General features: G+C 46.3%; 1 protein-coding gene across 3 annotated transcripts in view; it reads left to right on the top strand.

Annotated features, from left to right (window-relative positions):
- The first annotated feature begins 750 nt into the window (after positions 1-750).
- Positions 751-27,602, top strand: part of LOC125323053 (cytochrome c oxidase assembly factor 1 homolog) — a 60,800-nt gene continuing 33,948 nt past the window's right edge. The window contains exons 1-3 of one of the 3 annotated variants that reach the window (XM_048297630.1): positions 753-811; positions 1,338-1,454; positions 19,534-19,626. The gene's annotated coding sequence lies outside the window, so the exon portion shown is untranslated. Of the gene's footprint in view, positions 812-1,337; positions 1,455-19,533; positions 19,627-27,602 lie in introns of all 3 variants that reach the window. The other 2 variants (XM_048297614.1, XM_048297622.1) reach the window with 2 other exon arrangements.

Raw genomic sequence — 27,602 nt, 5'->3', positions numbered from 1 at the left:
AGAGGATGTGGATTGTGGGGAAGCCTGTTCAGCAGCACTGGCTGGGGACTGCACCTGTCTCTTCACAGGCTTCCTGCAACTCACCATGCAGCCGAGGCCATGGTTACGGGACACCTGCCACCTCCAGTGGGGCATAGACCGAGAAAACCCTCAACCCTGCCATTGAGAAGAGGGACCCTTGGAAAATGCTGCTTGAGGCACAGCCAGCCCCAGCACTGCCGTGACATGATACCACAATATAAGAAAATATTAAGCTAGTGAAGAGTGTCCAAAGAAGGGCAACCAAGATGGCAAAGGGCATGGGGGGGAAGCCATGTGAGGAGCAGCTGGGGTCACTTGGTCTGTACAACCTGGAGGAGACTGAGGGGAGACCTCATCAGAGTCTACAATTTCCTCGTGATGAGGAGTGACAGACACTAATCTCTTTTCTCTGGTGATATGACCCGAGGGAATGGCCTGGAATTGTATCCGGGGAAGTTTAGGTTGGGTATTAGAAAAAGGTTCTTCCCCCAGAGGGTGGCTGGGCACCGGAACAGGCTCCCCAGGGAAGTGGTCACAGCACCAAGCCTGACACAGTTCAAGAAGCACCTGGACAACGCTCTCAGGCACGTGGGCTCTTGGGGCTGTCCTGTGCAGGGCCGAGTTGCACCCGATGGTCCCTGCGGGTCCCTTGCGACTCAGGAGAGGGTGTCACACCCCCGGCTCCCCCGCGCCGCTCCCAGCGCCTCCCGCCAGCGCCCCCTGCCGCGCCCCGCCGGCACCGCAGCAATGGCGGCCCCCACGGCGCCCGCGTGACTCCGACGCCGCTGCCGTGAGTCGGGTCGGGCAGCGAGCCCGGGGCACGGCCAGGGCGGGCCCCGCCGCCGCTCTCGCCGGCACCGCCGCACCCCAGCGAGCCCCGCTGCCCCTCCCGGCGGGCTCGGCCTGGCGCAAACGGCGGCAGGGGGCGGTCGGGGCCTGGCGGGGGCGGCAAAGGGCGCGGGAGGGGGTTCGTACGCGGGGAGTTCCGTCGGGGCTCCGGCCACGGCAGCGCCGCAGTGATTCGGGGAGCGGCGGGCGCCTGCAAAAGCGGCGGGGGTCAAACCAGGGGTACTGAGCGGTGGCGTCTCGGCGAGGGCAGCAGTGCCGTGCGGCGAGTAGGGGCTTGCTCAGTGACCCCGAGAGCCTGAACACATTTCCCTTCGGGCCCTGTTAATGGTAATTGCACTTGAGATACGTCTCGGCCGCCTTCAGAAGAGGGGTGCAAGGCAAATTTATCTAGCAAGCTACAGAGAAAGCCTGATACACAGAGAATAATCAGAAAAGTGGCAGAAAACATCTCTTGTTGCTTAAAACAGGCACAGGCCCACGGTGCTCTGTTCTGTGGGGAACTCGGTGGCAGGAGCACAGCCAGAGGAAATGTGAAGAGGTAGGGCGAACATAAAGCAAGTTGGTTGCAGTAACTCATCCACATGGTAAGGAATCTACAGTCAGATTTACTTTGTTATTCAGGTACAGCTTGTGAAGCGACCAGGTTATCTTGAGCAGGTTTCATGTTCAAACACTGCTATGTTTCTTCATAAAAATTGGAACTTTCCTGTTTAAGTCTGCTGTGATCACTGAAGGGAACAAGATTTCCCCTACCCCTTCTTATTAGTGAGGCTAGGTGCTCCTGCTTTCCAGCCTAGTTGGTTTCTTTCTGCTCATTCACATGAACTCTTTAAGTGCAAGAAAAGAGCATGTAACATGAAGTATAAGAGTGGCCTGGGTTGCTTCTTTTAGAGCCAGTTTTTGACGAATTGAAGTGTTGAAACAAATTTTAAAAACCCCTAATCCAGCCTCAAAGGCTGGAGTAATAGCAGGCTGCGGCAGCAAGGTGGCCCTGTTCCACCGCCCAGCTGAACATCGTGCTGTACCTCTTGCATCAGGCTTAGGGATCAGCTGGCTTTTTAAAAGTTGGTTTTTCCAGTGCATCAAGGCTTTCTGGACATGGCAGGCACTGCAGCTGCACAGTCCAGCAGTAGGATGGGAAAAGTGGCATGAGCACCCCCGTTCCAGCAGCAGCTCCTCAGACCTGCACTTAAATACAGTGTTAAACTGCAACTACTCTTTGTTTTGAGTCTAAGCTTTGACTCAAATTTGAACAGTAAACCGATGTTTCATGGTGTGTCAAGGGTTCTCAAACTTGACTGGGGGTGTGGTAGAGAAAGATGCATGCATGTTGACAGATAACAAAATACTGCCTTCCTGCCTAGAGATCCTTTTGTGCTAGTTAAGACTTGGCAAAAGTTGCTGCCCTCACTATCTCAATTATTTAAGTGCTGAAATATCCCACATCAGCCAAATTCCATTAAACACAAAGTGCAAAGAAAAGTTATCTTAAACAAGCAACATACCAATTGTAAAGTTGTGGCATTTATTCCACCGAGGAAGAAAGGATTCTCATCAAGAGGGTGGTGAAGAGGTTAGCTAAACTTAATGTGTCATTTTTTTGTTAGATGAGCTTTAATTTAGACTACTGTAAATTGAATGAAAAAACATGAAGAAGGGAGATAAGGAGCTTTTGGGATTAAAAATAAAAATAAACCCCAAAGCCTTCATTACTGTCTTACAGCTTTTTCTGAGTAGTACTTTGCCCTTGCAGTTCAGAAATTAATGAAGTGTGCTTGGATTATTGCTGAGTGTATTTTACTTCAAAGCTGGTTATTCCCCAGAAGTCAGAGGCTTTGCATGTCTGTTAATACAGTACTTTCCAGGCCACTTTTCTAATACAAACTTCGGGGTTTTGACTCAGTGCCAGAGGAGCAAAATAACATCCTTACCTTTGCAGCTGTGACCACAACATAAAATCAAGCAGGAAGAAGAGTTGATGCTGGGGGTTGTTTTCGCTACACTTAAGGCACTTAGGAGCTGGAGCTCACACAAAGAGATGGGCCCACGCACACCCTCCCTAAGCAACGTGGCTGTTAGGGCACTTGGCCTTTCTTTTATACCTGCCCCAGTTTAGCCAGCACAGGTGAATGCAGCTTATCTGTTGAACAGCACAAGTCCCTCCATGTGGGCATTGCTGTCACACAGCAGCTTCCCCCGTTTGCCTGTGCTGCCTTACCCAGGCTGCAGCACAGTCTTTGGAGCAGCTCTGAGGACGGTTTGGTGGCAGCTCAGCTTGCGGTTGTTCTGAGAATTAGGAGGAGGCTCTAGACACAGATCTGAAGGCTGGCTGCATCAGCTCTAGACAACTTTTTTGTGTAGACCTCTCTGCTTGTCCCAGCTGTACAAATGCCACTGAAACAGAAGTCAACAAGTGATGTGTGTGAATACCTATTTTGAAATGCTTGCATATTCAAGCAAGTGGGAGGGGAGAGGGGGAAGAAAGGCACTTAGCTGGATTTTTCTATTTCTCTGTACTGCTGTTAGTGACTCAGTCTACAGTTTTGAGCTGTGATTTTGCATAACTGAGGAGGTTGCAGAAAAAGGCTATATTATGTGTCAGTTTCTGGAAGGAGCAGTTACGTGACCATCAGGCTAGTGTGGGAGCTAACCTCTTGAAGATGCAGTTTTACTTTTTTCTTCTCAATATATTGTAAGGAATAAAAAGTTCTTGAGAGTATACTTCTGAAAAGTTACCTGAAACACAGGAGTACTGGAAAATGTTAGTAAAATTTTAAGTTATCAGTTCAGCATTACTTCTTAGTCTTTTCCCTGTTGTGAGCCACTTGAAAAAGCATCACCAGGTACTTTATACTGACATTTGTCTTTTAGCATGTTTCAGGCATCCTTTCTGGTATAAGAATGTCTTAAGTGACGGAATACTTTCATCTGCTGTGGTGCAGTGGTGGTTTTTTAACAACTGCACAACAGTAATAGCAGTTGAATTTAACCACCCCCACCCCCTTTTCCCAGGGCAGAGTAATTTGCTTTTCTTGGTGTTTAAGTGTTTTCACTAAGTGTTTGCATAGCATTCCACCAGCTAAAATACATAGTCCCTGTTTCCTGAGCTGTCTCAGAGTACTCTGCATATCTTCAGTACACAGCAGATAATAGGGGCTTTGCCCTGCCTTTCTTACCCCTCCCTACACCAAATAAAAAGTCAATCCTGCTATTAATTTGATCACTACACTAAACATAGTAAACTCAATTATCCATTACATCAAAATGTATTCTGCCATCATGTTATTAGACCTCTTATAGAGCCAAACTGGAGGCAGTGAACAGGGAATGTTTTCTTTTTTCCTATCTGTGCTTTGAAGATTGACTTTGTAAGCTTCTCCCATTAACTAACAAAGAGATAGAAATCTTCCACATCCCTGTGTGCCTTCTCCAGATGTGGATTAAGTTCATTAATGGCAACAGTAATCTCCCAGACTGTCTGACAGGTGGTGATCTGTGCACCAGCACTAGTGCAGATTCTCACTTTGATGATGTTAAATAAGTGAGCGGCAAGAGCGTGGGCTTGAAGCAGATTATCTCCATGTACTGCACTTTGACTTGAACATGAAGTTTTCAGCTGGATCACCAGAGGCTGCACCACCAGTGAATGCTCAACACTCTCCACAACTCATAGGTGGGAAAGTCTGTGAGGGCAGGCAAGAGCCAACCTAAACAAACCACATGCACAGAACCCATAGTAGGAACACAACCCTCAGCATCAGGTATTTTCATTTGCAGACTCATGCTTATTCCTGATATAGACATAGCCAGCAGTAATTCTAAGAATCCAGTCTAGCATTAAAATAGTTAAAATTGACATATTGAACTCCCCGAGAAGGAAGACCCATAAGAAATGGGAATGAATATCTATAGGGAACTTTGATCCAGCAGAAGTCTAATGCAGTCCCAAAGACCTCACACCACTCCTTTTCAGTCTTTTAGCACTCTACAACAGTCCCTACAGCTGGTTGTGTGGTATTGGTGAGCACCACAAATTGAAGGTGTAAACACAGAATGATACACCAAGATCTGGACTATTCGAAAAGACACGGTCATCTGAACAACATTCATTTTAATGTAACATGAGAGATCCATCACCTGAGGCTTGGAAATGTGTGTAGGGTACCTGGCAGGTAGGAGAAAATAAAAAGGTACTCCGAGTACACAGGCATTTGTGGATACAGAGTGACTAAACTGCCAAATGATAGTTCAGTTTGGCAGGTTATAAGTAAGTAGAAGGAATGCAAGTCTTGCCAGAGATAAAAATAAATATATTTGCCCTGTTCATGGCATAAGAGAACCACAAAAGAAGTTTTAACATTAAAACCAGGCACAAAAACATAAGTTAAAAGGTTAGAGAACTGCAAGAACCTGCTCTGGAAAGCATGTGAGATGAGTGATTAGGATTCATTTGATAGGTTTAGAGGAAATTCAGGTACTTTCCATACAGGTGCAGGTTTTTTAGAGATTGCTGCTGGGCTGCTGTTCAGCCTGCTTGGGAAAAAAGCATAAACCAGTAGGAAAAAGCCAGGTAAAAAGTCAAGGATAATGTAGATGGACACACAGAGAGGCAAACAAGTCATGAAATACCTTATTTAGCAGGATAGGGTTTTTTCCTGATGTCTAAAAATGAAGAACAGTATTATCTTGAAAATCCTTCATGTCTTGTCAGCAAAATGCAGACAATGCTTAGTCTTACGTATAGCCTTGCTTACTCTGATCTCTGGTATAATTTTCTTCTGGCCCCTCCACGAAATTGAAACCTCTTCAGAATACGTAGTTAGCATCTCTTCAGTGGCCTTCCCTGTTTAAGTACCCATGCCAAGAAGCTGACAGAATGATTTTTCCTCTGTACTGCCTGCTCACCATTGTCTCCAGCCATAATAAAGACAGACTTTGGAGAAGCATTTGCCATATTTGGTGGTACTGGTTGTCCAGTAAGTATCTTATTAATGAACATTCTGAGGAAAGAGACACAGCCTACCTGTTTACATGAGTGACACAGCACTGTTTTTGCATGACTTAAGTATCACACATTTAACTTCTAGTCAATAAAATCTTTAGGCTTGAATTTTTGCCTTGGCACCTTAATACCATCTCTCCTTAGGATCCCAAGAGCAGCAACATGGTGTAGGTCATACACCAACAGATTTTGACTACTGAGTTTAGATGGAAGAATGATGTTGCTTATTCCAGTAGGACTGGAAAGCAACTGTCAACACTTAGAACTACAATGTGAGCTGCATGTGAGTTATTAGAGCTTAATCCTGGCATCCAGGAACATTTCCTTGGATTCTACTGGACACATACATTTGTGGGCACAGCTGTACAAGCACTGAGAGAGAAAACTACGAGCCTACGTGCTTCAGAGCCTGCACTACAGTTAAAAACATACAGCATGCTAGCACAAGTGAAAGGGAGAGCTGCTATGTGCAACTCGATCATTACATTTGGTCTACCAGTTACATAGACACAAAACTGCTCTACAAGTGCTGGTTTGCTGTAGTACAACATTTCTACACGTAGCATGGTTAGAGAGCCCACCTTAACAAATGCTTTAGAATAAATAGTGCTTCTAAGTTTTCCTGTGCTGAGTAGGAGTACATTAAGAGGATGGAAGCCATCACAGACCACTTGGAAAAGGGTAATTAATAGCTTACCAAGAGCCCCATACACACCACATAACAGTCTTCAATCCTTATCAAAAACAAAAATGTATCAAAATTTGAAACCTAGAACATTTTCACTTAGTTTCCTACCTAAAGTAGCTGTAGGCGCCTGCTTTAAAGTGACTCTTCTTAATACTAGAAGCTCACAGGTACCTTCTCTCAAATTTTGGTGCCTCTCCCTTGCTATTTTTTTTAACCTTTCTTCTTTGAGCCTCACAGGTGCAAAGCTTTCAGTTGAATTAACTCTGCCTTATCCAGAAGTGGTGAGGAACATGTTTCTCTGAATCTTAATCTTACTAGGTATGAAAGACTAATGCTTAAAAATATAAGTTGCCTGAATTTCTGTTACTTTGGGAGTTTGGGGGTTTGGTTGGTTAGTTTGTTTTGATTTGTTTCTCTAGTCAGAATTCCACAGAATTCTGAGTAATGAGTTGAACTCCAGGAGTGTACACTGTTAAACACAGGATGTTTGCTTCCCATGTTTATTACAAAATCTACAGTGATTTCCACACAGCTTCCATTTAATTGGAGTTTTGCCACCAACTTAAATAGGTAGCTCAGGTCCAAGTTCATTAACAGAATGGAAAGGTTTACTCCAAGTGTGGGATGTAGTAGAAAGATTAGAAGTAGAGCAGTTGCCTTTATATGGTGAGCATGCCTGAGCTTGATGAGGTTATTTCCTGAACCTAAACTATAAACAAGGAGCCGTGCAAAGTTGCAAACCTGCGTATGGGATGCATCTGCTGGAAATTATGACAAAAACTAACAATCTTCACCTCACTGAAGTCAGTGAAACATTTTCTGTACTTGATTTGAGCCAGGATTTTGCTGTAGGCACTTACACTTTAACTTTGCAGGAATTAATGCACACTGCACAGTAAATACCTCTGAAAAATGTCTTAGCTCCTCTCCTCCCCGGTTCTCCCTTTTTCTTTAGGCTGAGTTCTAAATTGGCTTTCTAAACCTTTTCTATCTCCATTCCCCTTTTTCAATCAGAAACTCAACAGATATCCTTTCAGCATTCTGCTTGAGCAACACCAATGGCATCACTTTTACACTGTATTAATCATGATGCACAATAGTATGATGTCATCCATCAGAATTTCAAAGCACTTAACAAATATTAATTAAGTATTGCGTCTCTGTGAGGTATGTAAGTAATTAATTTTATAAGCCAATGCCATTTAAAGGAGAGAGAAGGGTGGATTCTCATCTTAGTGCATAGCCTCTTACTCGTTTACAGTTATTTTCTTCCTGGGTGTCTAGACCTGAAATAAGTTCCTTATGCAGCTTTTGTAATGGTCTCAGTAACAGGAACATTTGTGAAGCTGAACTGCAAGACTCCTCTCGTGTTTCCATTATGTGAAAGCACATCCTCTCAAATTCATTGTCAAATGTAATTGTGGTAAATCAAGTCAGTAGAGAAGACAGGTGAAGAATTTGAGACTTAAGCTCCAGCCCTGCCTTCACTTCATCAGAACAGGTGTTCCTAAACTTTTGGTGTCCTATGTTTGCTTTTGTGCAGGTAGCAAAGGACTTCCTAGATGCTGCAGGCTTCCTTTTCCCAGACACATTTACTCTTTGCACCTGGAAATCACATTAGGCAGATTTTGAGGGCTTCATAAATTTGTCTGGGCTTTCCAGATATGTGATAGCTGTAGAGAGCAGACACTTCTGAACTGGTTGCTGCATGCCTGGAAACTCTGGGTGTCAGCACTGTGAGCACACACAGCAGTTACAGGACATGAAGCCCCTCACAGAAGCAGCTCTGTGTGTGTGCTGTGCTGACCAGCCATGCATATGAAGTGCAACACATCAGAAACAGCAGACTTGATGTAGACATATTATGCAGCTACTAAGGCTGTGCAGTCATGCTTTCATGCTTTCATGGGGGAACTACACAGTTATTTGCATATAGATTATACATCCCCTGCTCCTGTGTGTTGCAGCTGCTGCATATGTACACAGCTTTTTCTACCCATGAAATCCTCTGCAGACCTATGGGATTTCTACTGCTCTAGTTTGTACCCTGATATACACACTCCTCCAAAGAACAGGACCCTTACTTGTTCCACTTCTTTCAATTCCCCCTTCCCTTCTAATAATAAGTTCTTGCAGTTGTCTCGGTTTTGAAAGACAGGTGTCTGCTAAGGAAGGCAGAGGCCCCCCTTGAAGTGGCAGATATAACCCCTTTTCCCTCCAAGTTATTATATTTTGAAATCAAGGGCCTTTAGGCAAAGATGTGGGAAATAGGAATAACAGTTCTTTACTATATATATATATGTATATAACCAGTCAAACAAAACAACAACAACTATGGCAGTAACAGCAATCACAAACCCAGTCCCAGCCTTCTCGGCTGTCGGGCCCTTTCCCCTCGGGTGCAGTTCCGCTCGCAGCCGGCAGGGGCGCTGGCGGCTCCCGGTGAGCAGGGCAGGTGCGATGGTTCCCCCGCGGCTGCAGGGGGCGCTCCGGAGCGAGCTCGGGAAACCCGCGGCTCTGGTGCCCTGGGATCCCGGGAAGGATGGAACAAAGGCTTCACAAACCCCTGGGCAGCCGATCCCGGGCTCTCAGGAACAGCAGGCTGGAATGGCAGGGACGAACGCAAATCCCGGGTGGCAGGCGAGATGTATCCAGATGGGAAAAACCACGGAGGCCCAGGCAGGCAGGGCGAGCAGGGCTACAGCGTAGCGAAAGCTCGAAGCAGCAGCGGGGCAGGGCAGCCACAGCTCGGTCTCCAGCAGGGCAGGGAAAGCGGCTTTTGGGGTCCCGGCGTTGTTTCCAGCAGGAAGAAAGAACGGCCAAAAAGAAAGAAGCAGCAGCTCCTTTCTCTGCAGCTTCTCTCTCCGGACGCTCAGAGCGAACTGCCCCCACACCCAGGTGTAGACAAAGGAGTAGCCAGGCCCGCCCCACTCCCCTTTTTGTCTTTCTTAAATACAGCTATTTGTCCCCTAGCAACATGCATATGGGAGAAAATTCCTTTAACAGGAAAACCTAAGACTAAACTAAAACCCCAACATTATCCACCCCGAATTTTTTCCCATACTAACATGTTACATGAAACTTAACTTTTTTTTAACCATATAAATCTATGCATTACCCAAATTATATACAAATATACATGCTGATATTGATACAAGTACAGAGCCATGGGTAGTTCACCCTAAAACAAGGTCCTCTTGAGGTAAGCATCGGGTCTCTCCATCCTTTTGCATCACCCACCAGGTGCAACCTGGTCCCTGAGCAAAAACAACCCCACGGATGGGTTTGTCTTTGCTCAAGGCAGACTTTACCCAAACAGTTTTTCCAAGCATACCTCTCATGTGCGCCACTGGAACCTTATCTCCATCTGTTGTTTGTAGGGGTTCGGATTGGGCAGGGCCTGCTCGGCTGGTGGAACCTCGAGTGTTAACTAACCAGGTGGCTCTTGCTAAATGCATCTCCCAGTTTTTGAAAGTCCCCCCACCCAGTGCCTTCAAGGTGGTTTTAAGCAGTCCATTACACCGCTCAACCTTCCCAGCTGCTGGTGCATGGTAAGGGATGTGGTACACCCACTCTATGCCATGTTCTCTAGCCCAGGTGTTTATAAGGCTGTTCTTGAAATGAGTCCCATTGTCAGACTCGATTCTCTCAGGGGTGCCATGCCTCCAAAGGACTTGCTTTTCCAGGCCCAGGATGGTGTTCCGGGCAGTAGCATGAGGCACAGGGTAGGTCTCCAGCCACCCAGTGGTGGCTTCTACCATTGTGAGCACATAGCGCTTGCCTTGGCGGGTTTGAGGCAGTGTGATGTAATCAATCTGCCAGGCCTCCCCATACTTGTATTTGGACCATCGCCCGCCATACCACAGAGGCTTCACCTGCTTGGCCTGCTTGATCGCAGCGCATGTCTCACAGTCATGGATAACCTGGGAGATACTGTCCATGGTTAGATCCACCCCTCGGTCTCGTGCCCACTTATAGGTGGCATCTCTGCCCTGATGGCCTGAGGCATCATGGGCCCATCGAGCTAGGAACAGTTCTCCTTTATGTTGCCAATCCAAGTCTATCTGGGACACCTCTATTTTCGCAGCCTGATCTACCTGTTTATTGTTACGATGTTCTTCATTAGCCCGGCTCTTGGGGATGTGAGCATCTACATGACGGACCTTCACGGATAGCTTCTCTACCCGAGTGGCAATGTCTTTCCACTCTTCAGCAGCCCAGATTGGTTTTCCTCTGCGCTGCCAGTTTGCCTTCTTCCACCTTTCCAGCCAACCCCACAGAGCATTGGCTACCATCCATGAATCGGTGTAGAGGTAGAGCTTTGGCCACTTCTCTCTTTCAGCTATGTCCAGAGCTAATTGGACAGCTTTGAGCTCAGCAAATTGGCTCGATCCACCTTCTCCTTCAGTGGCCTGTGCAACTTGTCGTGTGGGGCTCCATACAGCGGCTTTCCATTTCCGGCTAGCGCCTACAATTCGGCAGGAACCATCAGTGAAGAGGGCGTATTGTCTTTCACTCTCTGGTAGCTCGTTATATGGTGGGGCTTCTTCGGCACGTGTCACCTGCTCCTCTTCTTCTTCAGAAGATAACCCAAAAGTCTCACCTTCTGGCCAGTTTGTAATTATTTCCAAGATCCCAGGGCGACTTGGGTTTCCAATTCGGGCGCGCTGCGTGATGAGGGCAATCCATTTGCTCCAAGTAGCGTCGGTGGCGTGATGCGTGGAGGGAACCTTTCCTTTGAACATCCACCCCAGCACCGGTAGTCGGGGTGCCAGGAGGAGTTGTGCCTCTGTGCCGATTACTTCTGAGGCAGCCTGGACTCCTTCATAAGCTGCCAGGATTTCCTTCTCTGTGGGAGTGTAGTTGGCTTCAGATCCTCTGTAGCTTTGGCTCCAGAATCCCAGTGGTCGGCCCCGAGTCTCACCAGGCACCTTCTGCCAGAGGCTCCAGGACAGACCATTGTTCCCGGCTGCAGAGTAGAGCACGTTCTTCACCTCTGGTCCTGTCCTGACTGGGCCAAGGGCTACGGCGTGAGCAATTTCCTGTTTGATCTGGGCGAAGGCTTGCTGCTGTTCAGGGCCCCAGTGGAAATCATTCTTCTTGCGGGTAACCAGGTAGAGAGGACTCACGATCTGGCTGTACTCGGGAATGTGCATCCTCCAGAAACCTATAGCACCTAGGAAAGCTTGTGTTTCCTTCTTGTTGGTCGGCGGAGACATTGCTGTGATCTTATTGATGACCTCAGTGGGAATCTGACGTCGTCCATCTTGCCACTTTACTCCCAGGAACTGGATCTCTCGGGCAGGTCCCTTGACCTTGCTCTTCTTGATGGCAAAACCAGCTTGCAGGAGAATTTGAATTATTCTCTCTCCTTTCTCAAACACTTCGGTTGCAGTGTTTCCCCACACAATGATGTCATCAATGTACTGCAGATGTTCTGGAGCCTCACTCTTTTCTAGTGCAGTCTGGATCAGTCCATGACAGATGGTGGGACTGTGCTTCCACCCCTGGGGCAGTCGGTTCCAGGTGTACTGCACGCCCCTCCAGGTGAAGGCAAACTGAGGCCTGCACTCTGCTGCCAGAGGAATGGAGAAGAATGCATTGGCAATGTCAATAGTGGCGTACCACTTCGCTGCTTTGGACTCCAGCTCGTACTGGAGCTCCAACATGTCTGGCACGGCAGCGCTCAACGGTGGAGTCACTTCATTCAGGGCACGATAGTCCACAGTCAATCTCCATTCCCCGTCAGACTTGCGCACAGGCCAGATGGGGCTGTTGAAGGGTGAGTGGGTCTTGTTGACCACCCCTTGACTCTCCAGCTCGCGGATCATCTTGTGGATGGGGATCACAGCATCTCGATTTGTCCGATACTGCCGGCGGTGCACTGTCGAGGTGGCAATTGGCACTCGTTGCTCTTCCACTTTCAGGAGCCCAACTGCAGAAGGATTCTCAGATAGTCCAGGCAGGGTGTTCAATTGCCTAATGCCCTCTGCCTCCACAGCAGCAATCCCAAATGCCCACCTGAGTCCTTTTGGGTCTTTGTAGTAGCCATTCCGGAGGAAGTCTATGCCCAGAATACACGGGGCCTCTGGGCCGGTCACAATCGGATGCTTTTGCCACTCCTTCCCAGTCAGGCTCACCTCAGCTTCCAAAAGGGTCAACTGCTGTGATCCCCCGGTCACCCCAGCGATGGATACAGGTTCTGCCCCCACATGTCCCGATGGCATTAAAGTACATTGTGCCCCAGTATCAACCAATGCATCATATTTTTGTGGCTCTGATGTGCCAGGCCATCGGATCCACACCGTCCAGAAAACTCGGTTCTCCCGTGCCTCTTCCTGGCTAGAGGCAGGGCCCCTCTAGCCCTGGTTATCATTCTTTCCCTGGGCGTACATGCTCGAGGTACCTTCAAGGGGATCCGACATATCATCCTCCCTTCTGTAATACCTGGCAGCTTGGTCACGGGAGGCTGAGGCTACCTTCACCTTAGCGGAACCCCCTCGGTTAGTGCCTCCCTCCTTGAGTTCACGCACCCGCGCTGCCAGGGCAGAGGTGGGTTTCCCATCCCACCTTCTCATGTCTTCCCCATGCTCACACAGGAAAAACCACAGCTCAGCTCGTGGGGTGTACCCTCTCTCTCTAGCAGGGGGACGACGGGCTCTGACTTGGGGGCCTGTGACTCGCACTGGTGCCACACTGACCCTCCTCATCTCCTCCCTCATCTCCTCCCTCATCTCCTCCCTCATTTCCTTCCTCATCTCCTTCATGTCCTCTTTGAGGTCCTGGACCACAGCAGAGACATGAGCTTTCAGCGGGCCATTGATCATGCTGTCATAATGCCTGAGCCTGTTGGCAACAGAGCCCACTGTTTCTCGGGTATTGTCAGCATCAATCGTTGCAATGAAGGTGGTGTATTGCGATGGCCCTAGCCTTGCCAGGTTCCACATCATCTGTCCTGTGCACCTGACCTTATCGGGGTCATTATCATGCTGTCCATCCTTCCCAAAGAGTACCTCTAATATTGCCACCTCTCTTAGCTGTTGGATCCCTTGCTCGAGTGTCTTCCACTGCATTCTATGATGATACTCCTGCATTCTTTCTTTGTGAATGAACCTTTCTCTCACACTCATTAAGAGCCGCTCCCAGAGAGAGAGAGGCCCTGGCTCCCTCACAAATATCTGGTCCACACCTGGGTCCTGGGTCAACGATCCCAGATACCTTGCCTCACCACTATCCAGTTGCACACTTGTGCCCATAAGGTCCCAAACCCGAAGCAGCCAGGTGGTATAAGGCTCACGCCCCCTTTGCACAATGTCGTTTCGCATAGCACGGAGACTGTCGTGCGACAGGGACTCAGTGATGACTTCTGGCTCTGGCTCTCCTGCTGGTTGTGAGGGCCCTGGTTGCCCATCATCATTAACTGGTCGTACTGATTTGGTCTTATACTTCCTCCTTTGCACAGGGGCGACTGCTGCTGGCTGTGGTTGCCCTTGTGGTTCAGCTGAAGCCTGGACGGTTGTAACATCCGTGGGTTCCACTGCTGCACCATCGGACTCACCCTCTTTGGGGCAGGGAGAGGGTTTTTCACTAGCTGAGGAGGTGTATTCCCTTAGCAATTGGCACATCTCCTTGCGCACCTGGCCCATCTCCTGGCACATCTCCTTGCGCACCTGGCCCATCTCCTGGCATATCTCCTGGCGCACCTGACCCATCTCCTGGCATATCCCCTGGCGCACCTGACCCATCTCTTGGCACATCTCCTGCATCCCTTTTGCCAGTACCCCCACCCAGTTTGGGTAGTCCATTTCTGAGGTGGACTGTTGGGCAGTATCAGTCTGTGGGGCGGGATCTCTAGTGTCTGGGGCTGTGGCAGGCTCTGGCTCTGGGGTAGGATCTCTAGTGTCTGGGGCCGTGTCAGGCTCTGGGGCAGGATCAGGCTCTGGGGTAGGAACTCTACTCTCTGGGGCCATGTCAGGTTCTGGGGCAGGATCTCTAGTCTCTGGGGCTGGTGTCCGGGTAGATATCCAAGCCAATCTCAACTTATCCTTGAATGCTAAATAGAGTAGGCCTATCAGCAGCAGATGGTTAGTATTCAGAGGGAATTTAAACCCTTCGAAAATTGATGGGGTGGGCCCAAAGAACTGGTTGAGGGGTTGGGAGAAAACTTCCCCTGGTGTCATTTCCTCACAGAAGGTACCATTGTTAACATGACCCCAAAAACATGTGCTCAGTGTGTGATAGCTGTTTATCCATGTGCCCACATTCCGGAGGAAGTTAAAAACCCATGAATTCCTCACCTTCTCAACCCATAACGCAAGCTGGATAACAGCAATGGTAGCCTTAGTCAGAGGACCCATATTCAAGTAAGGAGCTGCAAAGGGGAAGAATATAGCCACGGCTACATGCCACCCAAACCAGGGTAAACTAGACCACATAGTGCTGCCTAACAAGGTTCCAATATCCAGCACACAAAATAAAGTTATTGAGGAACTGTTATTCCTTTTTCACCTCTATCTCTTAATGCCCTCAGGCCCCACGTTGGGCGCCAAGATCTGTCTCGGTTTTGAAAGACAGGTGTCTGCTAAGGAAGGCAGAGGCCCCCCTTGAAGTGGCAGATATAACCCCTTTTCCCTCCAAGTTATTATATTTTGAAATCAAGGGCCTTTAGGCAAAGAAATAGGAATAACAGTTCTTTACTATATATATATATGTATATAACCAGTCAAACAAAACAACAACAACTATGGCAGTAACAGCAAACACAAACCCAGTGCCAGCCTTCTCGGCTGTCAGGCCCTTTCCCCTCGGGTGCAGTTCCGCTCGCAGCCGGCAGGGGCGCTGGCGGCTCCCGGTGAGCAGGGCAGGTGCGATGGTTCCCCCGCGGCTGCAGGGGGCGCTCCGGAGCGAGCTCGGGGAGCACGTGACACTGGTGCCCTGGGATCCCGGGGAAGGGATGGAACAAAGGCTTCACAAACCCCTGGGCAGCTGATCCCGGGCTCTCAGGAACAGCAGGCTGGAATGGCAGGGACGAACGCAAATCCCGGGTGGCAGGCGAGATGTATCCAGATGGGAAAAACCACGGAGGCCCAGGCAGGCAGGGCGAGCAGGGCTACAGCGTAGCGAAAGCTCGAAGCAGCAGCGGGGCAGGGCAGCCACAGCTCGGTCTCCAGCAGGGCAGGGAAAGCGGCTTTTGGGGTCCCGGCGTTGCTTCCAGCAGGAAGAAAGAACGGCCAAAAAGAAAGAAGCAGCAGCTCCTTTCTCTGCAGCTTCTCTCTCCGGACGCTCAGAGCGAACTGTCCCCACACCCAGGTGTAGACAAAGGAGTAGCCAGGCCCGCCCCACTCCCCTTTTTGTCTTTCTTAAATACAGCTATTTGTCCCCTAGCAACATGCATATGGGAGAAAATTCCTTTAACAGGAAAACCTAAGACTAAACTAAAACCCCAACAGCAGTTAAGACAGTTCTTCCATGAGACACCCTCAGACAATTTCAGTTTGCACAGAAGAGAGGTGGCAGTCCCCAGTCCTTTTTCCATCCCCAGGAGTCCTTGGTCTTGGTAATTCTGCTGCTTACCATGCTGGCTCTGACGTGTTGGATCTCTTCATTAGCTGCTTTGACCTATTAGCCTGGAAGAAAAACAGCAGAAAGATTGGCAGCTTTCTCTGGCATAGTGAGGTAAATAGCTGACTACATGACAGATGTGACGTAGAGGATTTGCCAGTGATACCAAGCTGTGAGGTGTGGAAGGAAGTGATGACACTTGGCAGGCTTGAGAGGTAAGCCTGTGTGAAACTCATGAAGTCCAACAAGGCCAAGTGCAAGGTGCTGCAGATGGGTTGGGGCAATCCCAAGCACAAGCAGGCTGGGCAGAAAATGGATCGAGAGCAGCCTTGGGGAGGAGTTGGGGGTGTTGGTTGACGAGAAGCTTGACAATTGTACTTGGCAAGCTTGGCAATGTGTACTTGCAGCCCAGAAATCCAGTTGTGTCCTGGGCTGCATCCAAAGCAGTGTGGCCAGCAGGGCCAGGGAGGGAATTCTGCCCCTCTGCTCTGCTCTCATGAGACTGTTTGTAGAGTGCTTTGTCCAGCATAAGAAGGACACGGACCTGTTAGAACAGATCCAGAGGAGGGCTACAAAGATGCTCAGACGGCTGGAGCACCTCTCCTGTGAAGACAGGCTGAGAGAGCTGGGGGTGTTCTGCCTAGAGAAGAGAAGACTCGAGGGAGACCCTGGAGCAGCCTTCCTGTACCTAAAGGGGACCTTAAAAAGCTGGACAGGGACTTTTTACAAGAGCCTGTGATGATACGACAAAGAGGAATAGTTTTAAACTGAGAGTAGGTTTACATCAGATATTAGGAAGAAATTCTTTACTGTGAGGATGTTGAGGCATTGGAACAGGTTGTCCAGAGGGATGCCCCATCCCTGAAAATATTCAAGCCCAGATTGGATGGGGCTTGAGAATCCTGATCTAGTGGGTAGCATCCCTGGCCATTGCAGCGGGTTTGGAACTGGATGATCTTTGAAGTCCCTTCCAACCCAAACGTTTTCTGTGATTCTGTGATCAGGGGAGTACGGAGCTGTTGCATGTGCAGCTGGGAGGATGGCAAAGAGACTGAGAGACCTGACCTCTCACTTTTGCAAGTGACTAGTTAGATCAGCTTAGCTGCCTGTGAAGTGGTAATTTGATTTGCTTCTTTTACAGAGCAGAGGTCCTACATTGCCTCTTTTTCTCTTCTCCCTGGAGATGTCATTCAATCTGGGAAAATTTGAGTGGATTCACAGTTTTTCATCACACCACCACATAAGAATCATATATTTGGAAGGATTATCAAGGATTTTTTACATTGTTTACCTACAGGCATTTGCCTTTAAACTTTCTCCCATATGTTTCTGTGGCCTCACACCAGTTGGGTTGTTTTTCACTGCTATTCATATGCTGGAGGCTAAAACCATTGCTGTAATCATGTTCATAAACCTCTATCATTTTTAAACATGCTTATTCTGATTCTATGTTATCCTCAAAAAAACCTTTGAATCCATTGTCTTCCTCTAGTGAATTAGTTTCAAAATTGTACCTAAAGCTAAATACACCTCCCATGTTGTGTGGAAACTGCTTTGAAATTAAACAGAAATTTGAGAAGCTTCTGTTGGCTGCCTCAGAGAGTGTCAAGCACATGAAATATTCCTCCCACCCCCCTGGAAAATTAGGAAATAAATAAAGAAATAATCTTTTTTTTCCCCTACTCCCTAACTTCCAGCTAGATTTGAACTGGAAGAGCAGAAAATCACACCGTGATGAAATTCTGATTTTTCTTCAGTATTATTTGAGAAATGAGGGAAGACTTCAGTGCATTAATAAAGCAGTTTAGACACCCGTCTGCCACAGTGGTGGAGCTCAGAAGATCAAAAGAACATTCTCATCTGCTTGACACACACACACTCAGTGTTCATTCATTAATGGCATACTTTTAGCGTAGGTTATAACTGTACACATCGTACAACAAAGCAGTGCTATGAAGTTCCCTGTCCCTAGGGAACAGAAGGAACAGAAAAAATAGTCTGGTTGATTAAAGCATTCTCAGGAGCTGAGAACATCCCTAACACTGACACGTTTTACTGTGAACTTTGAAAGGGTGGGGAGAATAACTGCACACCACCATCTTCATTTGATGGTATTGTTCAGAATGAATCCCCCACTGGTAGAATAATCCCCGATAAAAGGCATTCTAGCTTTCAGAAGTCATGCACTCAAAGCATACACAGTGGGGGGATGTTGTAGTATCAGTGCTCCATAAAATATGCACAAATTGGTTTGGGGTTGCCCATCTGTTTTGGTGACAAAAAGTGAAGGTCTAGATATGTATGTCTTAAACCAAATATGACCCATTTCAGGTTCTGAAGTAAAAGAGAGATCATCCTTCCCTGACAGAGGAAAGAGACAAAACCCATTGTGTTTTTCCAGATACTTATTCCATAGGGTCTCTAGTCTAAAGACCTAAACTTATCTGAAAAGCAAAAAGCCCATGGTGGGGGGGGATTGGAACTAGACAAGCTTTAAGGTCCCTTCCTACGCAAACCATTCTATGATTTGCTTATTGGTTTTGCAATTTTAGAAAATAAATTATCTCACCTCTAGTTTAGGAAAATCCCAGTTGTAATGAGGTTAACTGGGTGGATTCCAGATCACACTCATTCCTTGCATGGTAGCATTGACTTAGTGGCAGAGCACCAGAAATTAATCTGGCCCTTTCTCTCCGTGAAAGTGAAAGTGTGTTAGGCAGGCATTTCAGCATGCAGGGTAATGTGCCTTTGGATCTTACACAGCTAATCCTCTTTATACTTTGCTGACTGTAACCTGCTTAGTCTTACATGAAATGTATTCGTCATCTTTTCCTGAGCCTGGTCCAAAAGCCTGTTGAAGTCAGTGGAAAGAGTCCAGATATTTTTTCAGTAGTTTTGGAGCTGACTCTATATGAACAGCTGGTGTATCACTGAGTCTTCTAGTTGAAAGACAAGGAAAATAAGCAGCACCAAACCACATTGGACTCAGTGCTGTATTAAATATATAAATGAAAGTAATGTGAAACTTGTAAAACCAGACTGGACAAAACACTCTGAAACATGCTGCAGGGAACAGTCTAGTGCTAGCAGGGGAATAAGTTAGCTATTTAATGATTTCTTTTCCATAGCTTTTACTTTTCCACATATTCTGTAATGTAACAGTACTTTTTTCTCCTTGGGCAAATAGCTGTCAGACAGCAGCACTGGAATGAGAACATATGTAGTGTTTGCTTTTATCTTACATTACAAAAGAAGTATGAATACCTTGTGTTATTCCAAGTATAAAATTACAGGTGTCAAATCATTTGGTGCTTTAAATGCTGTGCCAGAAAAGTAATCCAGTAAAAATAAGCTATGTCCTGTCAAAGCTGAGCAGTTAATATTGTTATTACAATTTCTTGCATGGCTCCAGCGGTGTGAGGTGGCCCAAAACAAGTGTAAGAGACCAGGAAGAAACTTGCCTGGAATCACCAAGAGCATAAAAAGACAGGAGGATGGAAATGAGGTAAACCTAATGGCCCAAAGTGAGAATCTGCCTTATCTGATTTACAGTTGGTTTGAGCTTTAAAAATGCTGTTAAACAAAAGCTGGTTAACATCTTAGGGGCTGATTCTTACCTAGAGATCCCAAAGAGTTAAATTAAAGAGTGATTTGTGCTTGGTTCTGGGTAAGTATGTGTTTGACCCTCTGTCCTAAGGAGTGTACTATTTAAAAAGTAGAAGAATATTTAGCTGAAAAGGTTGAAGAATTTTATCATCTCTGCATTACAGGTGGGAGTGCAAAACAGGGGTGAGGAAGTTTTGGCTGGATTAAACAGTTGGGGTCTGAACTGTCTGTGGCAGAGAACCCCTATGTCCTGTCAAGTGCTTTTCAAACAAGGCCATCCATACCTAACTGTGGTATGGATGTGAAGTTGTGAGTGATTGTATGTGGTGAAGTTTGCTGCAGACCTGAAGTGAAATAGGAGATACAAGAGCAGGTCATAGCAGAGCACAACATGAGGTTTTGGTATGTGAATTTCTCCTCAAAAGATCATGAAGAGCCACACACACTTCATGCAACTTCTGGAAATTAGGTTAATACTTTTGTTGTCCATTTCACAAAAGCTGGGATGGAAGAAATTTTATATAATAGATTATGTCTACTAGGGGGCAGAAGAATCACTGTGTTTAATACTCTTTTTCAGGACTTCAGAGCTACAGTGAAACCTGGACAGAGACGCCTGATTTGCTAAATTGAGAACATGCTGCTTCAGTCAGTATGGATGTTAGGAAGCTAATTAAAGGACATAGCAGCTGACAAGTGAATCTTTAATCCCTGTCAAATCCCTTAAGTTTATCACCAGTGTGAAGTAGTTCATATACAAAAGAAACTTTTACTCCTGAATTTACGTGTTTCCAGATGAGATGTGTTTACTTTCATGGTAGTGATCAGAACACATTTTACTTATTTCAGGATGAATATTGGCTGCCTTGGAAATTACTCCCCAAATCCCAGCTCTCTTCCCCTACTTCTTGAAAACCATGGGAGTCATATTCGTTGTCCACACTGGTATTTTAAGTAAGTGGCATGAAGGGTGTGTCAGGCTGCATAGTATGCTGCTGAACAGCAGACCAAATCCTGGTGCTTAGAGGCTGCAGTTGTGCTAAAAGGTCAGAAACACCAAGGACATGTAGTGCACCAAAACTTGCCCATCCTGAGATAGTCAGGAATAGTCACATGTGTTGATTTACAGAAAAACTTAGTTTGGTTCCTCTTTTTTTTTTCTTTGCAAACCACATGCTCTTGCTGAATGTAAATATCTCATGCTGCAATGATTAAGTCCATTTTAGGTTCGTTTCCATTAATCTGTGAAAAGACTGTGCAAAAACCCAGAATCAGCTCCGAAGGATAAATTGTGGGGTTTTTTTTAATTTCTGAAAAAAAGAACTCTGCAGTAGGTTGTCAGTTAGTACATCAAAGGATGCATTTAGTGTACCTCGGTATGCTGTAACGTGAGCTATTTGTTCAGTAGTTAGCTCTAGTTAACTAACATGACTATTCATTCTAAAATAAGCACTCAGGCAGTGTTTGCTCCCAGGCAAATACTTGTTCTGCTACAGTTCTTTCTCAGCTCAGCTGCCTCTGATCCCCTTTGTAAGTGCCGAAGTTGTTAGCCTTTGTAGTCATGAGAGTTAATTACCACTCATTTTGTTCACTTTTCTGCATGGCCAAAAGCTTTTATGTCTTTTACATGATTCGGGAGTGGAAAGACTCGCCTGCATTAAGGGACTGTTTCTTATGCAATATGTGATTAATAGTTGCCAAGAAGTGGTCTGCCACATGTGCGCTGGCAGGTTGGCGGCTGTGCAGCTGCGCTACTAATTACATGGCTGGGCTGGTTAAGCACGGTGCATCTGATGGTGGAGATAGGCTCCAGGGCCCCGCAGGAGATCGAAGGGATGTGGTGGCTAGATGTGGAATCTGGGGACAAATGGGATGGATCTGCTGGGGATGAAGTCTGGACATGTGGAGAGAACACCTAGGAGCCATAATACGAGGCAGTGAGTAAGGAGCAGAGGAAGAAGTTAATAGCAGGCTAAAGCAATTCGTGTAGCAATCAGCTGTGCACAGCATGACCCTTTGGTATTGGGCTGGACTCCCTTAGTTTTGGGAGTGTTTGTGTAGTAGGAGAGGAGCATATATTATTGTTTAGTTTTCATATCAGTCCAAGAAAACTAGGTTTATCTCCCGGCCCAAAAGCATTGTCCCCACAGAAGTGAATATTCAAACACAGTGTTCTTTAGAGGTTGTGTCCTGCAGTAGCAGGAAGCTCAGCAGAGCCCACATACTTTTAGTATCTCTAAGTGCTGGTGTTTTTCCCTTGAATTATGTTTTTCCTTTTCAGCCAAATAAACCATAGCAAAAAACATTTCATTGTGTGCTAAGATATTCTCAAGTGCTCTTGTTTCCAAGGGTGACTTTACTGGGGGCAGCGATGCAGTCTCAGAACAGAGCTCTTACGTGTCCCAGTTACGGAATTACTTCCCGTGCTGCTGACAGCTTGATTTGTGAAAGAAAAAAGAATAGCAAAACAAAACCCACAGCCTGTGCAACAGAGAAAAACACAGACTTGCTGTGCTTTAGAGAAGGTGTCAAACATTTCAAAGGAGGAAAGCTTCTAGTCTTCATGTACATGATAAAAATATTTTTAAAAGGATAAGTCACATAACTGTAACTATTTTTAAGGTTTAAAAGTTTCCTGTTTAATACCTGTGGGATAAGTCTGTGCAGCTAGCTGGAGGCCAATTTTAACCTTGACCATTGAAATCTGTTGACCTGTGGTTTGGTACAGAGCTGGCCATTGTTGTTTTTTTCCTGCTTTGAAATAAGGGATATCTGGGAAACCTCTAGCACCGCCCACCCCTCCCCCCTCCCAAACCCCAAAAAATCCGCATGTCTAACTGTGTGCTAGACCTGCTTAGCTTAGCTGCTAAGTGTTGCAAAGTAGCCAGATATTGAAAATGCTGCTAACCGAGCAGATGTCAGACTTAGAAACTCATCGTTATGCCTTTATACTGAATCTGGTAGATACTAAGAGGACTTTAAGTGCATGTGTAATTACAGAGCTGTTTTGTTCTGGTTTGAGACTAAGCAGTAGTTATAGAAAAAGAAGACTGAACTGAAGTGTTCTGCAGTTGAGCAAGCAATTTTATTTCTAAAGCAAAGTCTCATGCACTACAGGACTCATGATTCATAAACCTGGTGCTAAAGGAAGCTGTGTCTTGATTTGCAGCTTACAAAAACAGGATTTTGCTAATAAATGTGTTCTTCAGAATTACAGACCAGCGGATTCTTAAATGCAGAGCTCATGGCTTTGTCTTGAACAGTAGCCTCCTATGATTGCTGCATACTGTGTTTTTATGATAGGTGAGACAGCTTCTTCCTGGCCACTTATTTATGTCACCATTAAATGGAGAAAAGGAATTGGGGTGACCTAGTCTGGAGGGGGTAAAGCAAACTGCAAAGCACTGCCATTGGTGAAACAAACTTGCTTTAAGCACATTCTCTAGTTAGTCTGAGTCATCAGTCATCAGTTATGTTTGTTCTCTTCTTCCTCCATCTTTCCCTGAGCTGTATTATAAAGCAGTTCTGTGACTGGAATCAGGGTGCACTGTGTGTGAGTGGTCCTGAGAGCAGGTGGGGATGAGGACTGTGGGGAGGGACTGAGCCAAGGCACGGAGAGACAAGCAGAGCCCAGTTTGCAAGAGCTGCTTGAGTAAAGTGCTGTAAGGAGAGTTCTGGAAGGATGTATCCAACCGTGGATAAGCCATGCATTAGTCCAGCAACTTCCTTGGTGCCTGTTCCCTGTACTGCCTGTTCTACCTCCCATCCCTGGAGTTGCCCCTGTTGCTTCCTCCTGATGCAGGCTTTGGTCCCGGACTGGGTATTCCTCTCCCTGTCATTGTCCCATCCTCAGATGTTCACAGTTGCTCACAGTGCATAATTTTTCCTAAAGTCAGCCAAATATACAGTTTTGAGGATGCACTTCTAGCATGTGCTGAGCTCAGAAATCTGCCTTCACCAATTTAATACCCTTATAAGAACATGTCAGAAATGTTTTCTTCTCTTAGCATGTCTGTATACACATGTATGTTCATCTCTGTGTCTATCCCATTATTAACAGTGAGCATTAAGTGCAGGTATCAGGGATGAAAGGACTGTAAAATTTCCATGCTGTCTGCCCAAACAGCACACTGGCTTCAAAAAGAGTGCTCAGATGTTTATGAAAGCTAGACTGAGTGATGATGATGATGATGATGTCTCTATGTGGGGGAAAACACTCATTTCTCAACTGGCAAACTTTTTTGAAACTCAGAAATGTTTGCTATCTGATATGCAGTGTTTCAGATTTGTGATTCCAGTTTTCTGCTCTGTTAGAACAGCATGTAGATTGAGCAAAACAAAGTGATATGACAAAACGTTTTGATATCTTGTCCTAATTCAAGAGAGGGTTTCTCCCCTCTCCATGGGAGAGAGCTGGTTGTCAGCCTGGGCTGAGGCTGCAGCAACCCCAGTTTTTGTGACAGTAGCTGTGTCACTGGTTTTGTTCTTCCATAGAACCATGGGACGAGAGCAGAACCAGGGGTGGCATTAGGGTGGCAAATCTGTAGATTGAAGAATACAAATTCAGTTGAGTGTTGGTTATGCTATTGACCAAGTTCATCCAATTGCATTTATGTTGAGCAACACCCAGAGCCTGCTGGAGCCAGTGGGAGTTTTGCCATCAGCTTCCCTGAGGAGTAGGATTTTGCTGGTTGTTTAAATTAGCCGTATCTTCATGGGAGCATATGAGAGCAAATGCAAAGGTCTTGAATTGAAGAAGCCAGTAAGCAGCTTTATGAGTTACTTTGTTACGCAGGTAAAAGCTGAGACAGCAAAACCCATCTGCTAAGCTTTCAACACATCTCTATAAACCCTATGTTAGGGTAAGAGTATTCTTTCCTATTTTATTTATGGCCTTGGCTGCCCGAATGAGTGCATCTGGAGCTCAGATGTCTGATGCCCTTATTGTAAATTAGTTAACTTGAAAAACTGCGCACACTGTCAGGTCTTTGCTGTGGAAATGCCAGGCTCTGTAGTTGAGGTGCTTTTGTGTGTGCATATGTTTTTTATGTGAAAAGGCTCTTGAACTTTATGCATAAACACTGTTCTCTGTCTCTATTTTTTTTTTTCCCCTCCCTCTTTTGTTACAGACTGTGGACTAGCATTGAATATTCAGGGAAAGCTCCCCAGGGAGATTAGGGACGCGGACAGATTTTAAACAGAGCCCTAATGCATGGACACGAAAGGACGAACATTCTAGTGGGAATACTAGTACAAATTCCCTGCTTTGGGGTCAAAACGCATTAAATAGCTGCTTGCATGCTAAAGATGCTTTTAAAATCAATACAGACAAGAAATTATAAAATCTGTAAATAGAGATGGTGCTCAGTGAGAGTAGAAGTACTTCAGTGACCCCTTTTGTTATAAGTCATACAACAATATATAGCAGTCCTAGAGAGAAGTGCATCTATAAATCCCTTTCTGCCAGGCTCAGACTCCCAGAACACGCTGAAACTTAATTCACGTGGGATTTGTCCATATCCTTCCATGTCCTGGAGGGCTATGGGAACTAAGACTTAAGAGCAGTAGGAATTAGATGCCTTCGCATGAGTAAACTGCTGTTATCATCAGTTACTCTGATTTTACTGTTGTGGAAGAAAGCTTATTGTTACATTTAATAAGTCTACATTAAAATAAATTGAATGAAGCCATTGCACAAACAAGCAGTAACAGTACATATATTTGGGGCTGCTGTGCAGCAGCTAAACTCAGGTAGAGTCCACCTGTAAAAACTGGCAACTCGGGATGGGTCAGCATCTGAAACTAGGTTGCATAACAGCAACATGGCAATATCAAAGCTGCAGTGTGGCTTTAATTGCCACACAGCTGGTATTTATCATGTAGCTATGTGCATATTTAAGAATAAATGCTATTAAAAAATATTACATCCTGAAATAAATATATTGCCTTACTGTTGCTGCACGTTTGCTTTATGGGTCCTTCAGCCTGACTCCACATCACTGCTGAGCCCTGTCCTCTGAAATGGAAACAAGTGTCATTTGCAGTATAGAAGTACATCAGCATTTGTATAATACTTAGATCATCCAAGTTCCCATTGCAGACCACAGTTTATTACGTGAACATTTCATAAGGCCCATTGCCTCTATTGCCACTGTCTCGTGTTATGGTAATCCCTAAAAAAGCTGCCATTAAATTGAGGCCCTTTGTTTTACATGCTGCATGCTTGCAGCTGCTGCAAGCATTTGACAGCTTCAAAGTCCATATTTCTTAAGTTCCACCTTAGTTTGGGGAAAAAGAACAAGTCTTCAGTGTAGAGCCCTGCAGCACTGCACTCTGCAGCCTGCAGGTTTTCATTGCTGCCTGCTTCCTGACTGTCCCCATAGCTCTTCCTTTTAGCTCCTCTTTGCTTTCTACCAGTTCAGACTTTTTTTTCCAACCTCACGGCTTTTTTCCGGCCTGCCACTCCTAATTGTGCTCTTTAAACCATTCCTTGGAGACATCTTCTGTGCACTAAAAGTTGCTCCCAAGTTTACTCTGCAAGCCAGTTTTGAGGTCTGTGTTGGGTGTATGTATCCCATTTGCCACTTGGAAGACAGTGGTCAAGTCCCACTCTGCAGCAGTAAGAAATAGAAAGAACTGCAGCTGCTGTACATGAGAGATATAATTTTGGATTTTTTCAGAATGAGGTGGCCTCTCTAACCTTAGCCTTGCTCTCAGAAATGCCTGTGGTATAGCCACATGCAACAGTTTGTGTTTTGGATGTTATAAGAGCACAATTCTCTGTGAGAACACAACTGCTGGTGGCATAAATGGCAAGATTTCATTTTATCTGCACTCTTACGTGGCCACTAAAGCTAATCGGCCACCAAGGCGAGTCAGACCCCTCTCCACTGGCTGGTCCTTGCTCAAATAAATACTCTGTGAGCCCCTGAGAAGGCACTTCGGCATTAACCGGGGTGCCCTTGCACACCCCTGCTTTTCATCCCTAAAATGCACAGATGTTTCTTAAACGAGTCTTGTGGCTACTTCTGCCAGGCTTGGCTGTTTCACAGAAATGCTTGAAGAAGACGAAATGCGAAAGGCAGGGAACATTTTGTGAGCTTGTGGTACCTACTTTTCCACAGGAGGCGGGATGCACTGTGCAGCCGTCTTGGATTCTGCTGCCGCCACCCTGCTGGGGCTGCTCCCCCTTCAGCTATGTGCTACATGATGATGGATTAAAAGGGAGGCGGGGAGGAACCCCAAAAAAGCAGGACTAGGGAGTGAAATGAAGCCACCTTCCTTAGCGTTCTTCCCTCCGAAGGGGAAGGTGAATAACGCGTGTGTCCGGAAGGTGGCACCGGCAGCCTGAGTCTGCCGTCAGCTCTTGCTTGTCCGGCCCAGTCAGGCGGGCACCGCCGCCCCGCTTGGAAACACCCTCGCTAATCCGGGTTCTCAGCCTCCTTAAAGGCTCTCAGCCTTTTAAGCTTGTAACTAAGCCGGTGCTCTCATTGCCTGGCTCCAGGCCTCTGAGCCACGGGTAACAGGCTTGGGGGATGACCAGTCATCGGTGTGACTGGGATCTTGGGACTTTGAATAAGCAGCTAAGTCCCGGCGGGAGCAGAAGCTTGAAGCTGCAGGATCTTTAGCTCCTCATGACAGAATTAGTTTTGCTGTTGAAGTGGAGAAAAGCCTGTCTGAAGACACCGTGCAGGGTTGCTTTTTTTTAAAACAATGTCTTGCAACAGACGTGTTATTACACATGCTGGCAAGCATTTCTCAGGTATCACAACTCCAAATACTAGAAGAAGAGACGGTACTTTATTTTCTCTGTTTTGGAGAAATCTTTGTGAATGTGAAAGGTAGACCTGGAGCAGGGGTTTTGCACTGTGATCC

This window comes from Corvus hawaiiensis, chromosome 1 (genome assembly GCF_020740725.1).
Source record: "Corvus hawaiiensis isolate bCorHaw1 chromosome 1, bCorHaw1.pri.cur, whole genome shotgun sequence".
NCBI lineage: Eukaryota > Metazoa > Chordata > Aves > Passeriformes > Corvidae > Corvus > Corvus hawaiiensis.
The sequence above is the reverse complement of the archived record's forward strand: the minus strand, read 5'-3'. Positions and strand labels throughout refer to the sequence as shown.